Source organism: Pinus tabuliformis, chromosome 4_1 (assembly GCF_031772625.1).
Source record: "Pinus tabuliformis cultivar Carrire ecotype Pingquan chromosome 4_1, CPIR1, whole genome shotgun sequence".
Taxonomy (NCBI): Eukaryota; Viridiplantae; Streptophyta; class Pinopsida; order Pinales; family Pinaceae; genus Pinus; species Pinus tabuliformis.
Genome location: NC_142303.1, coordinates 751,057,236 through 751,076,268, shown reverse-complemented (window position 1 = coordinate 751,076,268; position 19,033 = coordinate 751,057,236).

The following is a 19,033-nucleotide window of genomic DNA, read 5'->3' as shown; positions in this document are numbered from 1 at the left end:
TCAAAATGGAAAAGCCCCAAGCGCTTGGTCATAAGGAAACCAACAAATTGGTGGCAAAGCACTGAAATGACAAGCGGGTCCCGCACTCCAAAACCTACGGTATATCGGATGCGTTTCGGGCAATAAGTGGGTTTGTCAAGAGAACGAGCGATTCCATACGTTGGATGACGTGTGTCCAGCGGATGAGAGAGAAAATTGCTCTCATCGTGGGCTAACGTTCAAGCAAGTCAACCGTGCAATAAGAGCGATAACCATAGGATCTGGGGGTCCCGGATCTAACGGCATAGATTACACCAGATGGGAGACCAGATTTGGAGGGATAAATAAGCTACGACACATAAAGGTTTGAAGTCCGATTTGACCACTGAGCTGGCGGATGAATCATTTCACAAAGTAACCAAAATAACGAACCGTCGAGGAAGAGCTAGCACTCAGTTCATGAGAGGACAAGTGGCCACCTCCCGATGAAACATTACACAGTAGCGATGATGCAGAGGCAGGGAATTCCAAGCGGACAACAGTATGCAATCCAAAGAAACGAAGAGGAAGCAAACAGTCAAGGGACGAATTGGCTTTAAGTTGTGAACAGACAGAGAACAAAAAACAGAGAAGGAAGAGACAGTGAGACAGAGAGACAGAATAGAGAGCGAAGCAAGTAGCAGAGAATAGAGAACCAAGCTGACCTGCAGAGCTAAGGTAGCATCAAGCAGACAAAACCAGGCTTGAGAGTTTCAGGCAATCCCTGAGAGGATATTTGTCGGGAACTGAGTACCAAGCTAGACTCATCCCATTAAGATCAGTTGAGGTCGAGACTTAGTAAGGGGGAGTCTGTGCATTCTAGTGGCTTGGGGAATCCAAGTACCACCCTACTAAGCATCATCTGTTTCAGGAGACTCAAATTGAGCTCCTCATTGTAAGAACTCTGCTTAAAGACACAATAAAGAAGGCCACCACTGAAATCTAGACCGGAGATGTAGCCCAGGAGGATTGGGTGAACTCCTTATTAAATTGTTGTGTTATGCATTTACTTGTTGTGTTTTCTCTTACTGTTTCCTAGTGTGTGTGTATTTTGCAATCTTATCGATCCATTGCCTAAGATAACATAGACACACACCAGCACATGAGTCTGTAATACCTTCATTAATTAATTAACTAAGGTCACTCGCAAGTTATTTTCAAATCACCCATAAACTTTTTCCATTATATCAGAGAAGCGAAATAAGCAAGCAACATAGGGCAATGAATATGGCTATAATAAGATCTATATGCAAAGCTTGATATAATATGAATCCACATAAATACTTCTACAAATCTTCTAAATTTGAAGTGGACATTCAAAAAAATGTTTCTATGTCAAATTTCAAGCCAATTGCCATCCATTTTGGATCCAATTATTTCTCAATGATCAAATTGAGGTCATGTTTTTCATGCATACACAATATATCCTTAGTCATATTCCAAATTCTCAAAAACTCTGTGTGATTTTCCTCGTTAGCTCCAATTGACTTCATAAGCTTTGGAAAAGGGACACATGTAAAATCTAGAATTGCACATATTACATTGTTCATTAGTCGACATGCAACCTAGGTAGATTAAGTAATTTGATAAGGAGGATGATTAAGTACAAAAATATCTAAGTTACATTGCAAAAAGATTGATAATGTCTAGTGGAAGCAATGCAAGTTTCAACAAGCTAGGAAGCAACACAAGTTTCAACAAGCCAGGAATTCCATTAGTAGAAATGACACCTAGATGAGAAGCAGTTCTAAGGTAGAGTGGTCAAGGATTCTTCTCAAATGGGACAATTACATTTCAAAAAACAAATATGGATCAAGTCCATACAATTCCCTTAACTAGAATGAGCCTTAGAGTGGTCAAGGCTTGTTCTTAAATGGGACAATTACATTTCAATTTTTGTTTTATGGATCAAGTCTATACAATTCCCTTAAGTGGAATGAGCCTTTTCCATTTGTTGGGTTGTCATATGAACCCATGTGAAGCAAGATGGAACCAAAGTTCGTTTAAAAACTAAGGTTATGAACACTCCCACTCACCCCCTTCTCATGTCGTGTTCCACCAACCCCCACCCTCACTCTCCACCCACCCACTTCTGGTGAAGTAAAATTATAAGTGCGAACACAAACGAATTCCTCTAGCCTAATAATAGGTCTAGCCACAACAAATACATTCTATGGAAGATTTCCTTAGGTTAGAACCAATCAAGAGGGCCTACCTCTTGGTTGCTTATCCTGCTTGATGATGTCCTCACTTGCTCGCTCCAGCAATCTCTCACTTCCTTCTTCAAGCCCCTAAAACAAGTAAACAACAATAGCACACAAACATAATAATAGACAAATTGCAATTCAACCTACTTAATAAGTCAAGAATCATTAAGACACGAATATGTAATATTACAAAACATGTAGGAAATCAATCGATAGTTGCATATATTAATATCAAAGAGAGATTGCAACCATTCGTCTTGACGTCACAGTCTTCCTCTAACAAGACTAGGTTCCCACACACATCTGCTAGCACTTCATGATGGTTTCAAACAATAATAGTTTAAAGGATCTTCCCTTTAGGATACACTCCAAACCAAACACACTTCTCCCTTACACAACTAGATGGCTACAACTAGTAATAGCTTGCTTGTCTAAAACAGTATATTCACACTCAGCCAAAACTCTAACTCTAATTTTCACACTAGTTTGTGCTTGGGAAGAAGGGAGGTTTATATAGGAAAGATGGATGAGAGATGGATCCTCCTCTCATGGGAGAAGGACTTATCCATTGAGGTAGTTCCATCATTATAGGGGTACGGAGCCCAAACTGTCATCCTCGACCCCATCCAGCCAAACCATTTACCAGACTTTCGTTACGGAGCTTCTAGAGATGGAAGCTTTGGCTATAATTTAAAAAAAAATCCATAATAGGATTGGTGCGACTGGAATGCAACTCAGTCACACCGATTGGCATGGGGAATAGTGTTAATCTCTGCACATTGGCATGAGGGAGACAAAGGTCATTAGCGTCGGTCTTGTAAATTGGGAAAAATAGAAGTTTTAGGGGAAATGGTGCAAAAGGGAAATGATCTTCTCATGAAGAGGGACATAATGGGAGTTTCTCCATGAAGGAAAAGCATGCGGGGTTCATTGTAGAGGTCCTCCAGGATCAAGGAATGGGAAGTACAGGGAGAGTGACAAAATCTTTTGTAACAGATGCCCCTTAAAGTGTGAAGGCCGAGCCAGAGTAAGGGATGAAATGCTTTGTAAATCAGTGCAGGGAACTGGTTTGCCGTCGAAAAACCTGCAAGCATGTATAGATACAAATACGTAAACTGAGATCTCTTTCAAATGATACATGAATCATGGCATGGACGTAGGCACCCAGGGAATGATCATGTAAATGGATCCAGGCATGGGTGCAGCCATCTGTCAAAGAGGATCATAATGAAACCAAGGTATGGTCGTAGCCATCCGATAATGAGAAGGATCACATATGATAACTCATGGTCTGGTCGCAGCCATCCATCTGAAAGAGACATGCATATCATCATATCCATATTACACCACTTCGCAACCTGGAATTTTTGTAATCTGAGTCCAGGGTCTTGTGCTCCAACACAACTTGATAAAAGTATAGATTCTAACATGCGAATAGATGTGTTGATGTCGAGCATGCTAGAAAGTCGCTTGATTACCGGTCAATGATGTAAATTGTTAACAAGTGTGAGAGAAACCACCAATAATGACAATGGCCCTCAAGGTACCATCTGCACAATTCACATAATCTGAATATAGGAATTGAAGTCGAACACCCATGAAATCACTTGATCGAAATCCAATGATGTGAACTTATCATTGAGTGCAAAGAACTTGCCATTAGGGCATGCAAGCTCTAAGGTACTGAAAGGGAGTCTCTTGGTCAACTTCCCGAATAATGAGTCGAAGTCGACAGAAATTGACCGTGTCGAAGGAGGGCCATAATGAATCCCACATCATTGACGTGAGACAAGAGGATGAAAAATGATTTTGGATGATACAGAGAAACAGAGCTAAGTGTAACTGTAGAAGGACAACTCTTGAATATATCGGTGACATAAATTGGAAGTCTGGCAGCTTTTGGATCCATAAGATCGATGGTCATGATGACGTGGTAGAGATCAAATGGAAGGAAAAAATGAATGGCCCAAACCCAAGAAGGTCAATGATACAAAACATGATATCCCAACTGACACGAAGCGAAGAATGTCATGTTCAAGAGTAAGTTACTAACACGACTCGATAGATTTCCAAATTTTTCCCCACCATTTATGGCGAGTACCCCAATTATTTTTTAATCACAAGCTTGAAGGGGATAACATATGCTTGCACTGTAAGTTCATCCTTCGGATGAATCCGACCTAGTATGTTTAACAAGCCCTAGGAAGGAGAAGCTTGTGTTCGTCATGGTGACAAATTCGATGTCGTTTAATAGTTTAACGAGTCCGAAAAAGGTGTAACTCAGTATCTTTTTCATGTTTAGAGAGTTTGAAAAAGACACGTAAAAGAAAACTCCACATGGTCCCTTTTTGTACATTTGTGTCTCTCGAGCCCGAAAAGGTAGAAAACAATACTTGAGAGAACTACTTGACCATTTCAGTCAAGGAGTACCTTTTTCATAAATAGTGCCTCCCAGCCTGAAAAAGGGGTAAACTTGTACTGGGCGCACAACGTTTTGCATTCGTTAACGAGTTCGAAATGACAAGGGCTCAACCATATTTTCACTTTTAAAGGGTCAGAAAAGAGATGAAAGTGGACCCCCCATTTTATTCTCTTTTACGAGTCAAAAGGGAAAAATACTCAACAATATTTTCATCTTTTACGAGTCAGAAAAGAGCATAAAGGTAATTCGTTGTCATCATCGAACATCCATCACCTATTGCTACACAAGTAAGGCAAAGTGTATTATCAATTCCTTGAGGCAAAATAGGTCAAAAATATTTACAAAACCTAATATTTTCATGAAAAAAAATGATAAAAAGGGGAAAAGTAAATATATTTTTACCATTTACTATTTTACCTTTGCAGTGAAGACTTTTTATCCACTTTTGCCCTAGTTTTTTTTGGAGAATATTGCGGGAGATCTGGGAGGTCAATTGACGAGCCGTTAGTTCCAGGTAATAGTCGAAGCCCCGAGCTCCATTTTTATGCTATTCATTTATGTTTTTAGCCATTTCTTAGGATTTTAGGGAGGTTTTTGAGAAAAAAATTTGCCCTCGGTCAATGTGATTTCCGAGCACGGGATCACACCGGCCGAGGATTATTTGCATAACCATCTGCGCCAACCAGTGCAATTGTTTCTGAAACAGTTGCGCCAACACCGTGAAAGGGGAAAAATAATTTTCCTCAAGAACTGACCGTTGAAATTTGAATTTTATGTGTCAAAATTGATGATTGACTCAAATAAATGGCTTTTGCAAGAGAGAAATTATCGAAAATGGTGGATTGGAAGAAAAGAAAACACGAAGACATGGACACCCAAGCATTGAATGATCCAAATTGCCTGGAGGCTTTGAGGGCTTGCAAGCTCCTCAAATTTTTCCTTACGCCAAGGATGCGGGCCTAGCCCAAATTGCTTCGGTACTTGATAAGCCTTTGGGACATCAATCAGGAGATTTTTTTCATTGGGGACCAAAAGCTGGAGTAGACAACTTTAGATATCTACTTCATCATTAGGCTATCTCACAGAGGTGAGCCAGTGAACTTGTGTGGGTCATGTCTAATCAGGGCAAGCATATCTTCCCTGCTTGCCGAGCATTGTCCTAAGGCCTTGAAATCCAAAAGTGGGAAGATCAAGATTTCCAGTGTGTAGGATTTGACACTGAGGGTGCTTCTGTTTACCATCAACAAAGTGGTGGGATCCCAGGCGGAACATGAGACTAACAATTCGAAGTTCCTTTACGTTATTGATCACACAACTCCTACGATCTTCAAATGGGAAGAGGCCATGAACATCAACATCAAGCACCAGTTGTCCAAGGCCAAGGCGGGAAATCTGAAGCAATTTGGATTCAGATCAGTACTTGTGACCTTTTTCTTGGAACGAGTGCCATTGTTCCAATATCGGCTGATGGAGGTTGATCCTCCTGGGCCACACAATCCGTGGATGGCCCGCTAGAGTCGTTTGATGCCAAGGATCACCGGGGGTCAGCAAATGTCCTACCAACCAGCATTCTTTTCATGGCTACGACGACATAAAATCATCGTGGAGGATTGGCCATTAAGCGACATTGATTTCCGTGGAGACCCGAATATGCCCTTGCTAGATGGGGAGGACTTTGATGACAAAGGTAAAAACCAAATCAAATTTTTGGTTTTGATTTTTTTAAATTGTTTTTTTTTTGTAAGGTTAGGCATTCTTCATTCCAGATGACAAAACAAAATTACAGCATACTAAAGTTCAGGCGGCGGGTCTGCCCGCAGGAAACCAGACCGCCACCTTTCGGCTTTGAAGCCTGACCAAAATTTGAAAATGTTTTGCTCCTTTTTCCTGTCATAACCATGTTTTTGCCTATTACTGACTAAGCTAACTACAGGACACAACCAGACACAGTTCTGATTTATCAACATTTAAAACAAAAAGAAAAGACTCAGCTCAGCTAGTCCTTGTCCGACCTAAACAAACGTTGCTGGACCTAAAAGAAAAAGAAAAGACTCAGCTCAGCAAGTCCTTGTCTCGTGCTTTCATGACCACCATGCCAACTAGTTCCTAGGTCCAGTACTTACATATTTTCTTAGGCCTGCATGCCACAGACGTTCGAGGCCTGTGAGCCATTGATGTTATTATGGACATACATACATATTATTTTTTGGGGTTTTGATGTATCAAACATTCTAACATATATATATATATATATATATATATATATATATATATATATATATATATATATATATATATATATATATATATATATATATATATATATATATATATATATATATATATGTTGTATTTTCCTGTTTATTATGGTACAAATGGTTTGTCTTATCTTTTACATGTTTCGCAAATGTCTATCCAACACGTAATTAGCTAATGCATTTGTTAATGTATTTATGCATATAGGAATATGATGATATGTATTATAATCAAAATGTCTTTCCAACAGACAGATACGAAGATACATTCGTAAAATTTGAGGGTTCCTAACGGAATATTGCCCATTGAGTTGAAGGACGACAAGCTGTGAATCTTGGTTGACAACCAATTCTCTGATACCTAGAGCGATGGCTTTTGATAACAGTTTGATGACCGCACTGTCCTCGGAAATGTTGTTGGTTCTATGACCTAGGCAGATACCTTGAAGGTCAATCAACTCACCGTTAGGGTTATAGATAGCCCATGCCGTGGATGATAGGTTCTGGGTACTATGGCAAGCACCATCAGCGAAACCAACGTGAGGAGACACAGACATCTGCAAAGCAAGAAAAACATAGTAAATAGGAGGGTTGTTTGAAAACTTATCACACAAAACCATGTTGTACAGAAATGAATCACACACTAATGTACATAAGTAACCATGCAAGATGACCTAAGCATAGTACTTTTTGAGGTAAAGCCCGTTGTGGGGCTTATCGAGAGGATTTCCTTCATAATCAATAAGTTCATAGGCTCCTTTCTGCAAAACGCGTTTTACAATATAGGGCCCGTGCCACATAGGTTTGAACTTGCCTGCCCCCAGCTTATCATTAGCTTGGTTGTATAACAGGACCAAATCACCCTCAGAGAAAGCGTGAGGGGAGACCGACTGGTCGAAATGGGTTTTGACCTATTTCTTTTGTGCTTCGATGACCATGGTAGCGAGACGAAGAATCTCGTCCAGTCATTCTAAATATAAGAGGAATTCCTATTGAGGTGATGTTTCAGGGAGGAGTTCAACGACTAACTTAAGAGAAGGAATCTCACATTCGATCGGCAATGTTACTTCCAGACCATAGACCAGCTAGAATGGTGTGAAACTAGTTGCGTCTTTGGTTGAAGTTCGGTAGGCCCATAGAGCTAAAAAAAGCATGAGATGCCAATTTGACTTGTACATCCCAATAGTATGCTGAAGCATGGTGACCAAAACTTTGTTCACGGCTTCAACTTGGTCGTTGGCTTGAGGGTAATATGGGGTCGAGCCATCATGGTGAAAGCCCAATGCAAATGTCAGTTCTGCCATCATGTAATCTTTGAAATGGGAGGCATGATCTGTGACAATGGATTAGGGTACGCCGAACCTGGAAATAACATGATTAAAAAGGAATTGAGTTGTCATCTTACCATTTGCAGAATATGTAGGCATCACTTCAACCCATTTGGTGAAGTAATCCACAGCAACGATAATGTAGTCATGACCCCTGGCTGAACGAGGGTTGCATGTCATATAATTGATGCCCCATTTGGAAAAGGTACCAACAGTAATGACAGGGTGTAGGTGAGTGGGTGGGGCACGCATCTTGCGTTGGTAGATTTGGCATTCGTGACACTTATGGACAACAAGAATGCAATATTTGAAGATGGACGGCCAGAAATAACTAGCGTGAAGGATTTTCTGAGCTGTATTATAACTAGACATATGACCACCACATGCCCCGAAGTTGCAATCATTGAGAGCTCTTTCAACTTCCTCAATTGTGAGGCATTGGCGAAGAACAGAATCAACACCGACACGGTATAAAGTATCACCAATAATGCGGTAGGGTTAAGAATGATGCTGAATCCTTTGACGATCATTAGGAAAAGAGTCTCATCTGGGAGTTGTTCATTTGCACCAACATGGAGAGCTTTGAAGGGAAGGGAACAAATCAATTCGGCGAAAATAAGTGACTTCTTAGATTTGGCCATAGTGAAGACCAAATCAAATTCTTACAGGATAACGATCCATTTAGAATATTTTCCCCCAGTAACTAACGAGTTAGGGTGTAGGTCATAGGGTTTCATTCATAAATCACTGTAGTCATTCGTAAGAGAATATAATTCCAAAAACATTGAACAACTTGGACGGCAACCAAAGCCAACTTCTCGACATGTGCATAATGTGTTTCGGTGTCAAGCATATTTCGACTCAGGTGGTAGATCACGTGTTCATCACCTTTGTCGTCATCTTGAACCAACACCATAGCTATGGTGTTAGGGGTTGCGGCTAGGTAAAGGAAGTAATCACGATAATACTCTGGAGGATACAACAGAGGAGCATTTTTTAGGACAACCTTAAGATCATCAAAATATTTTTGGGTTGTCTCATCCCATGTAAAGGGTGTTCCTTGTTTGAGCAACTGGGTAAATGCTATAGCTAGCCTAACGTAGTTTGGTATAAAACGACAAAGAAAATTGCCCTTTCCTTGGAGGCTCTAGAGTTGGTGTAGTGAAGATGGAGGGGGTAAGTTTGCAATGGCCTCAACTTTTAGCAGATCCAGGCGGATCCCCTCCTTGGAAACGATGAAGCCGAGGAGTCGTCCTGATTCCACGCAAAAAACACATTTGTGTGGATTTAACCAGATGTTATAGTGTCTACAGCGTAGAAAAATCTATTGAAGGTGGTTTGGGTGATCTTGTCGCTTATGAGAATGGGCACGAAGGTCATTCAAGTAAGGTTGGACAATGTTGTGAATATCATGAAGCACATAGGACATTGCCCGTTGAAATGTGGCCCCAACATTTTTGAGGCTGAAAGGGAGCTTCTTGTATGCGAACATACCCCATGGGCAGATAAAGGTTGTGATAAAAATGGAAATGTTGTATTAAAATAAATAAACCCCATTGGTCAACTCTACGAAAGAGAGTCTAAACCAGGAGAGTCTAGCTCTGTAGAATGCTCTACATTGTTCATGTACATCACACATTATACAGTAATCATGGTTTTAGGGAAGTTAGAACAATAACCTAAGAAATAGAAACTAATTCCTATCCTGAGGTCATGTGAACCAACTCACACTATTCTAGGATATTCTCCATTATCTTCAACACTCCCCCTTAATGGAGAAGGGGTTCACAAATATGCCTAACATCTCCCTAAACATTTCAAACTTAATCCTGCCAAGAGGCTTAGTGAAAATGTCTACAACATTATCACATGTATTACAATATACCAAATGGATTTCTTTGGATTGCACTTTCTTACGAAGTGGAATTGTGTATCAATATGTTTAGTGTTTTTGTGGAACACCATATTATTAGCAAGTTTTATTGAACTCTGATTGTCACATCTGATTGTTGTTGCATCTATCTGTTCTTCCCCAACATCCCGGAGAAGTCTCTGCAACCAAACTACCTCACACGTTTCTACACACATGGCTTGATACTCTGCTTCCGCCAAGGACAAGGAGACCGTGTTCTACTTCTTGTTGCACCATGTGATCACCCCGGATCCAATGCTGAATGCATAACCTATTATGCATCTACGATCATCTACATTTCCAGCCCAATCTGAATCTGCAAATCATGTCAATCTAACATTAGAAGAGTCAGTGTAAATAATACCGTAATCTACAGTACCTTGTAGATACCTCAAAACACTTTTCGCTGCATTCCAATGGCTTTCAAGTGGCTTGGACATATATTGGCTTAGCACACTGACTGCATAAGCCAAATTTGGTCTAGTGGTGGTTAGGTAGATTAGACTCCCAACCAACTGTCTATAAAGTGTCGCATCTGCCTCCTTTGAGCCATCTTCACTCTGCAGTTTGATGTTCTGTTGTAATGGTACTGCTGCAGGCTTACACTGATCCATCCTAAATCTCTCTAACAGGCCTTTGACATACTTTCCTTGGGATAGAAATGTTTGTCCTGAATCTCTCCAGATCTCAAGACCCAAACAGTATCTTAATTCACCAAGGTGCTTCATTTCGAATACCTGTGACATATGTTGCTTGATTTCTTTGATCAGATATGTAGCATCACCTGTAATGATCAAATCATCTACATATAAGGGGCCAGTGCGATATGCGATATACATATGGTTTCGAGGTGTGGGTTGGGTCCACCGCCGATGGCCCGCGCCCACCCCTTAATACAGAGCTCCGTTATAATATATATATATATATATATATATATATATATATATATATATATGTATAAATGGGTGCGATAGTTGTGGAGGGTTCGGCAGAGGTTATTGCCACCGATCCCGATACCATATATATGTTTGGTCTTGTGATTTTAAAGGGTTCGGCGGGGTTTGTTGCCGCCGATCCCGAAACCATGTGTTTTGGATGATTTCTATATAGTTATTGTTAATAACTATATTCTAGAACAATTTTAGTTATATGGTTATTTAATACCCATAAAAATGATTTTGTCTCTTATGCAGGTTTTAGGAGACAAATGAGAGAATTCCAAGTGTCAATGCCTGATGGGCTGCCATGTGGACCCCACCTGCTTACTGGGATGCCATGTGGCACACTATGGGCCCCACTTTCTCCTATCATGTCAAACTTTGAAGAGCTCTATCTTTCACATACGAGCTCGGTTTGACAAGCCGTTCGCACCTCCATGATCAGGACGATGAAGTCTTCGATCTGGTCCTAGTTTGAGCGCAATCCAAACACTTTTATTTTTGAGCCATCTTTGTCCTGTGTGTCTCTCTAGAACCACCTGGATCATTTCCGCAATAAAAACATTTAATTTCAGAGTTGTTTCTATCCGGATGCATACCTTGGGTCTGATTTGGTCTTTTCTGTGAATGTCCTCCGTTTTACTGTTGTGGATTTCCTTTCCCTTTGAAGAAGTTCTTCTTCACCATCAATGCAAGATCGGCACTCTGGGGCTTTAGAGTCAATCTTATTTCTTCTTCTTGCATCAGAATTCCTGTCAGCTCTTCAAACTTCGGGATTTTCTCTCTCGCATTTATCCTAGTGATGAACATTTGGTAGTCATCGGTCACACCATTCATGGTAATTGTTACAAGATCTGTATCATCAACTGTATGACCAATGTCTGCCAATTTGTTCTTTAGATCTTTGATCCTTTCTATGAAGGCAACAACTGTTTCATTCTCCTCCATCTTCAGGGATAAGATCTTGCTCTTCAGAAACAGAAGACGATTTGTATTCCTGATCTCATACAGATCCTTCAGAATTCCCTAGATCTCGTTAGCTGTCTTACACTCTTTGATGTGTGGTATGATGCAGTCTTTCACTGACATATTCAACAATGTCTTTGCTCTACCTTCTCGCTTCTCCCAATCTAGGATCAATGCTGATCCAACCGCTGGCTTTGGCTCATCCCCATTTACAATCGTCCAAGCACTCTGCACTTCTAACAGAGTCTGCATCTTGAATTTCCAATTTGCATAATTGGAACCATCAAGCTTGTTATGCTCATTCAAGCATGCTTCAAACATATTATTATTCATCTTGGCGATTTAGACAAAAAAAAATTTGACAGGTAAAATAAGATGTTAGATTTACCCCAGATCTGTGATAAAGACAGATCACTGATCTTCAATGTTGTTTGATCTTGTAACACATCCGCAGATCACCATGGCTTCCTTCATAGCCTCCAGACAACCTTCTGTTGTCAGCCTCTGTAGCCTTCTCTCGGCCTCTACAAAGCCTTTTTGTTGTTTACATGATCGTCGCAGATATACACCACTTATTTGAGGCGTCATTGCGGATGTACACCACTTATCTGTGACGTCATCACGTTTATTCTCCTGAAACCTACGACGATTTCAGTTTAGTCGCACCTTCCTCTCGGCGTACAGGTTCCTCAGCCCTGACGCTCTAATACAATGATAAAAATGGCAATGTTGTTTTAAAAGAAATAAAACCCACTGGTCATCTCTACAAAAGAGAGTCTAAACAAGGAGAGTCTGGCTTTGCAGAATGCTCTACATTGTTCATGTACATCACACATTATATAGTAATCATGGTTTTAGGGAAGTTAGAAAAATAACCTAAGAAATAGAAACTAATTCCTATCCTGAGGTCATGTGAACCAACTCACACTATTCTAGGATATTCTTCATTATTTTCAACAGGTTGTCTTCTCTTGGTCGGTCGGTGCGATATTGATCTGGTTGTAACCAGAAAAACCATCCATAAAGAAAAAGATCTCGCTCCCAGCACATTCATCAATGATTTGATCAATGAAGGGAGTAGGATAGTTGTCTTTAGGACAAGCACGATTAAGATCTCGATAATCCACGCAAATGCGGATCATGCCTTGTTTTTTATTCACCGGGACAATATTGGACACCCAGTCTATAAGGGGAATGGGATAAATGAACCCAGCTTTGAGAAGCTTTTCGACTTCGCCCTTAATAGCAGCGGCCTTCCTAGGGTGCACCAGATGAAGTCGTTGGTGAATGGGTTTCGCATTCGGATACGTTGGTATTTCATGCACCACAATGCTGGGATCAATGCCAGGAATTTCTTCATAAGACCACGCAAAAACATCATGGAATTCCTGAAAAAGACGAGTATATGTCTTAATCTCATCTAGAGAACAAGATACCCCAATATGAACATGTTCAATGACACCGCGTTTGATAGAAATGTCAATCGGCATAGTTTGGGTAATATTACCCAAATTTCCTTCCAACCATACGTCATGAGTAATAGTCAGTGGTGGAAATGGAGAAAAGGACTCTTCGAAAGAGGTAGACATGATCGTCGGGTGAGGCAGGAACGAGGAGCGACGATGGATATCGATCCATGGCAGTTCCTTGAGAGACATAATTTCCATAATACCTTCATCGGTGAGGAAGGTCTCGGTTAAGGGATCGAATGATTCCAAAGTGCCAAGCCAGGGGGATTGAGAATACACATTGAGAGAGGTCTTCAAGATATGAGAATCAAAGGATGCAGATTTCACAGCCGAAACAATTTCTAGGTAATTGACTTCGATGGGACAAAATTGCATGACGTCGCCCCAAGCATCAACCAAATCTAGCACAGGTATGACCCAGGGATCAAATCTGACCGAGATCATGTTGATGGAGGCAACATGAGGAAGTGGGAGTGGAAAAATTCCTATTAAGGTAGAATCTTTGAAGAGACCTGCCCCCACACTCTCAAAGGGATCACCAGAGTGCTTGACATACGAAACGTTGCCATCAGACGAGGAAGAGGCAAATAAAGATAGCTGATCAACAGTGACAATCCTCCCTTGATGGGGAAAATGGATCACACGAAACAAAGAGGAGGCCATGGCATGAGTCCAAATTCGGCCAAGTAGAAGATTATAATTGATATTGGCGTCAACAATCTCTACTTAGACTTGCACTGTCTTGCCCTCCACGGTGATAGCAAGGTTGGGTAAGACACCGAAGGGTCGTGAATCGCGCCCATTGAAAGCTTCCAATGTGTTCACAGACTAGTTCAGTGCAGGGGAACCAATAGCCTTCCAGCATGTAGTTGACATGATGTGGGTAGAAGCACCTTCATTGATGACAGTGCGGTGGATGGTATTTTTATTAATGATTACATGAATAAGAAAGGCAATCTAATGAGGGAGTCTTGGAACATGGTTCTCTAGATCGAAACAGATCAAATTAGAATTGGTGGGATCAATGCCCCAGATCGCCGACAGAAAATATTTCCGCTGCGATGGGTAGCGTTGGAGTACCTCGAGAGTTGACATAGATGACGACGCCTAAGACAAATATTCAAAAATATTATAATGCTAAGTAGCTTGGGCATTGGGATTATACGAGGATTTCCGTAGCACACCTCAAGAGGGTGGTCTGTAGCGGAATCAGGTTTAGGGCGCTCGATTTGCAGAGGGCCAGAACTTGGGGTAGAAGAGGAAGGTGGAGCTTCCTTTTCTTTTCCTGTTATCGGAGCTGGAGTTTGATAATCCTTCGATCGCGTAGCCACATTAATGGGCGTGCTCATCATGAACACTTGAGATCCAGAGGAAGCGGATCGGGGTTGGTTGACCATCTAAGTCTGCTGAGACGGAAAAGGCTCTTTGAGGACAACAGGGGTCCTTTTGAGCAAATGACTAACTTTGTTTCGTCATGGACAATTCTTAGTATAGTGATCCTCCTCATAGATGAGACATGGATACTTGGGTTTCCTTGCTAGGATTTGCCAGCAGAAGATTTGGGAGGGCCCTATTTTGGGGCATTGACTTTAGTTTTTCCTTTGCCTTTCTTTTTTCCTTTTGAGGATTTTTCTGCTGCGGTAGGCTGGACAACGTGGACCTCTAAGGTTTTACCAAGGCCTGGAGGGTTTTGGGATGAACTATTGGGAGTAGTATTCGAGACCGACTTCTATTTGGAATAAGTTTTAGTAGGGGCTTGGGATATTGAACCAATAACTCCATCAACGGGAGGAACAATGAGTGACTTCAATGTCACGGGATCAAATGATGGTCGTAGAGCATTGGGTAATAATTTGTATAAGGTGCCAGACTAAGACGCATCCACCCATGGCTATATCGTGAGCAATTGGGGCTACGAACGATTTGGTAAACCATTCGGTGAGCAACTGATCAGCTATTTCGAACTTGATTAGTCGACGTCTATGTCTCCATTCATGGATATGATCAGAGATGTGCGTCGCAGTGTCTTGCTTAAGTGATGTGAGCAGATACGTATCTGTTTCATAACGAACCGTCAGCTAAAAACGCGTGAGAAAGGCCATGGCTAACGAATTGAAGTCATGAAAAGGACTTGGAGGTAGCTCGATGTACCATTTTGCTGCGGCACCCATGAGGGTTCGTTGGAAAAGACGAAGATGAATGGAATTGTCCACATATGAGTTCGAAGAGCACCAGAGGTGATATGCCATCACATGGGCCTGAGGATCTTCTTTAGCTTTTCCATCAAACTTTGGGCAATCACTTGGTATCTTGGATGGCACCGAAGGCCAATACGACGAATGAAGAATCGGATCATTCGTAATACGTGATACTTTTGGTAACTCAAGTGTAGCCAAGAAAGGTAATTGAGGGTTAAAAAGCATGGGAGGTCGATAGGCGGGCCCATAAGGAGGAGCCCATCCCTGTAAGGATTTTAGCCCCACAGTGGGGGTTTTTGGCCCCATGGTGGGGGATTTTGGCCATATGGCATCTAAGGCTGCCCCCATTGCATATTACCTTGACCCAAGGGAGGATTCAGACCTTGAATATCTTGAAATTGTCTGTGCATAGGCTTCTGATAGGAAATGTATGGGTTAAAAGGTTGTTGAGCCTGTTGACCTTGGAAATATAGGTATGGGACCTGTTGTCCTGGAACATAGGGCTCTTGGGCCTGTTGTCCTTAAACAAGAGGGTTCTAGACCTGTAGTCCTTGGGCATAAGGTTGATACACTTGTTGCCCTTAGACATAGGGATTTTGTACCTGGTGCCCTTGGCCGACAGGATTCTGAACCTGTTGGCCCTGGACAAGAAGATTTTATGCTTGCTGCTGCAGGACTTGACCTTGAACCTGTCCCTGCAAGGGTTTCCCTTGTTGATAGGTATACAAGGGTTGTTGTTGCCTAGGTTGGTTTTGCTGACCTTGCGATTGCAAAATTTGTCCCTGGGTTTGTAGAGGTTGGCCCTACGAGGGTATGGGTTGAGAGGTATGCAAAGCATATTTCATCTGTTGTTGCACGACCTGCTGCAACTGTTGAAAGGACTGACCTTGTGGTTGTTGTAGGTGACCTTGCTGTGGGATAATCTTCCCTTGCTATTGCGCGGAAATCCCTTGCTGCAACAAAGGTTGCCCTTGTGGTAACAAAGGCTACCCTGGTTGTTGCAAAAGTTGTCCTTGTTGTTGCAAGGGTACTTGAACAATGCCTAGGAAATTACCGAACTGAATCTGGCTGTAGCTAGGCTGGATGTACTGCCCAGGCTGGAGGGTGTAAGGTTGATTAAAAAATCCTTGAGAACCATATGGAACATAAGGATTTTGTTATTGGACCTGAGCCCCATAGGGCTGCTGATACTGACCATTGATTGATCCAGACGGACCACCGGGATTCTGAACCTATTGGTACTGGACATTGCGTGATCCAGTAGGGCCAGCAAGGTTGTAAATAATACCAGAAGAGGGTTGGTTTATACCAAGCATGTGAACTTGTGAGCTGCTCACATTAGTGGCACTTGACACCATAGAGACATTCAGGTTCTTCCCCCCAGGCGGTGGCACAGTCTGGCCACTGAATAATGGGATAGAAGAACTAACAGAGACAATCTTTGAAACCGCTGGTTGTGACTGACACGTAACTGGTATCGATGATAAAGAGTGTTCAGGAGGATGGGTTGCATTGGCAATGAAGTAACAACTGGTTGGGAAGTCGTGTTCATGATGAACGGACCTAACGTAGGCCTGACACCTAACGCAAAAATAGAATTATGGTAGAGTGATGAGGCACTAGGTGTGCCTGAAACTAAGTGTCCCAAAGACACATAGCTGGGTAGTAAGCTGGCATGAATACCTTCTGAATAAGGGAAACCCTCGAGAGGGAACTGCAACTGCAATTCTTCCCCCTCAACAGTGTGTGGAGTTGAGACTTCGGACTCATCGGGAGAGGTGTCTGGAGCATCGCCTTCGGGTTCCATGTTTGAAAACAAATGACAACGAACATTCGAACGTGCACTAGGGGATAGTTCCAAAGAAACACCCAATTGATCATACAGACTATAAGAGCGTTGTGGTGATATCTCAATAGTGTCAAACAGAGGGTTCGAAGGATGGACAACCAGTCCAAGCTGACCGTCAGTGGTTGGCGAGTTCTCTGGAGTTCAAATGGGATTATTCGAATATTCTAGGTCAAGATCAGCAGATGACCCTGAATCGAAAGTAGGCAGAGGGCCAGATGATAATGGTTGAACACTCAAAACAATTGCGAGTTCAAAATTTTGGTCCTCAAATGGTTCTGATAACTCAGGAAGCGGCTCCTCGGATAATCTTTCAGACGGAGGAGAGGAAGAGGAAATGGGTGAACCAGATGGTTCAACCACGATGACCTTGTCTTGGTCGAAAGAACAAATAACTTCAAGGATTTAAAATGTGCTTTTAAGGGAACTCACAATTTGGTAAAAAATCTAATAGGATGTTTTGGATTGTGGGCAATCAATTATTTAAGACGCATAAATGACTGATGTTCTTTCATTTTTTAAGAGTCGAGAAAGAAACAAAGATGACTCTATTGCTTTCGATTGGAAATGAGCTCGAAAGGACAAGCACTCGGATGACCTTTTAAGTTTAATGAGTCAAAAATATCAAATGACTACTCTAGATGATCTAGGTAAAGAGGATTACCAGGCAACCATGAATTGCATAATACCTCCTGGCGAACCAAGAAGTACGAGCAGACAATCTCCCCCAATGCGTTTTTCGATGTATCACATTCGCAAGGCGCTCGACTCGGCTTCCTAAGGATAAAATGATTGCAACCTAGTGGGGTCTCCCGTTATATACGCAACGGTACAAGGAACACAAATCTGTGCTAGTGCTGTCTAATGTCGAAGCTAATGACAACTGCTAGGTTTATAGACACCAGAACACGTCTCTAGCCTAGACCTTCTAGATGTGATCGTTAATGTCAAATGTGCCTTAGGTTAATTGAATTCATTTTAGAGTTGGTATTTAGTTAAGTTTCAGTTTTCGGGTCTTAGCGACACTACTCGAAAAACCTAAAATGAAACTAAATGGGACAAGACCCTTTCAATTCGATGAAATGCCTACACTAGAGAGGGTATAAACTACTCAATCAAATGCAAACAATCAAGTAAATGAAAATGAAATGAGCTTTCACTACTTCACTTTTTTGAAAAATAAACTAATGAAAAATGCATTCCAATTCCTAATTTCTGGACAAGCACTTATCTATCAGTTCTTTCGAAATAAAAAAATCTCTCTTCCTTTTCAAATGCTGATGCAGTTCTAGTTTTTAAGAGATGCGGATCATGATGATGCAACAAGCTAGAATTTCATATTTTCTCATGAAACAACGAAACAAACTTTTTGCATACAATCTTTTAATGAAAAAAATTTCGAGACTATGAGCTCTTCAAGAAGTGGCAACCATGAAAAGAGAAGTTCATTTAGATCAATGAAACACCGACTTTA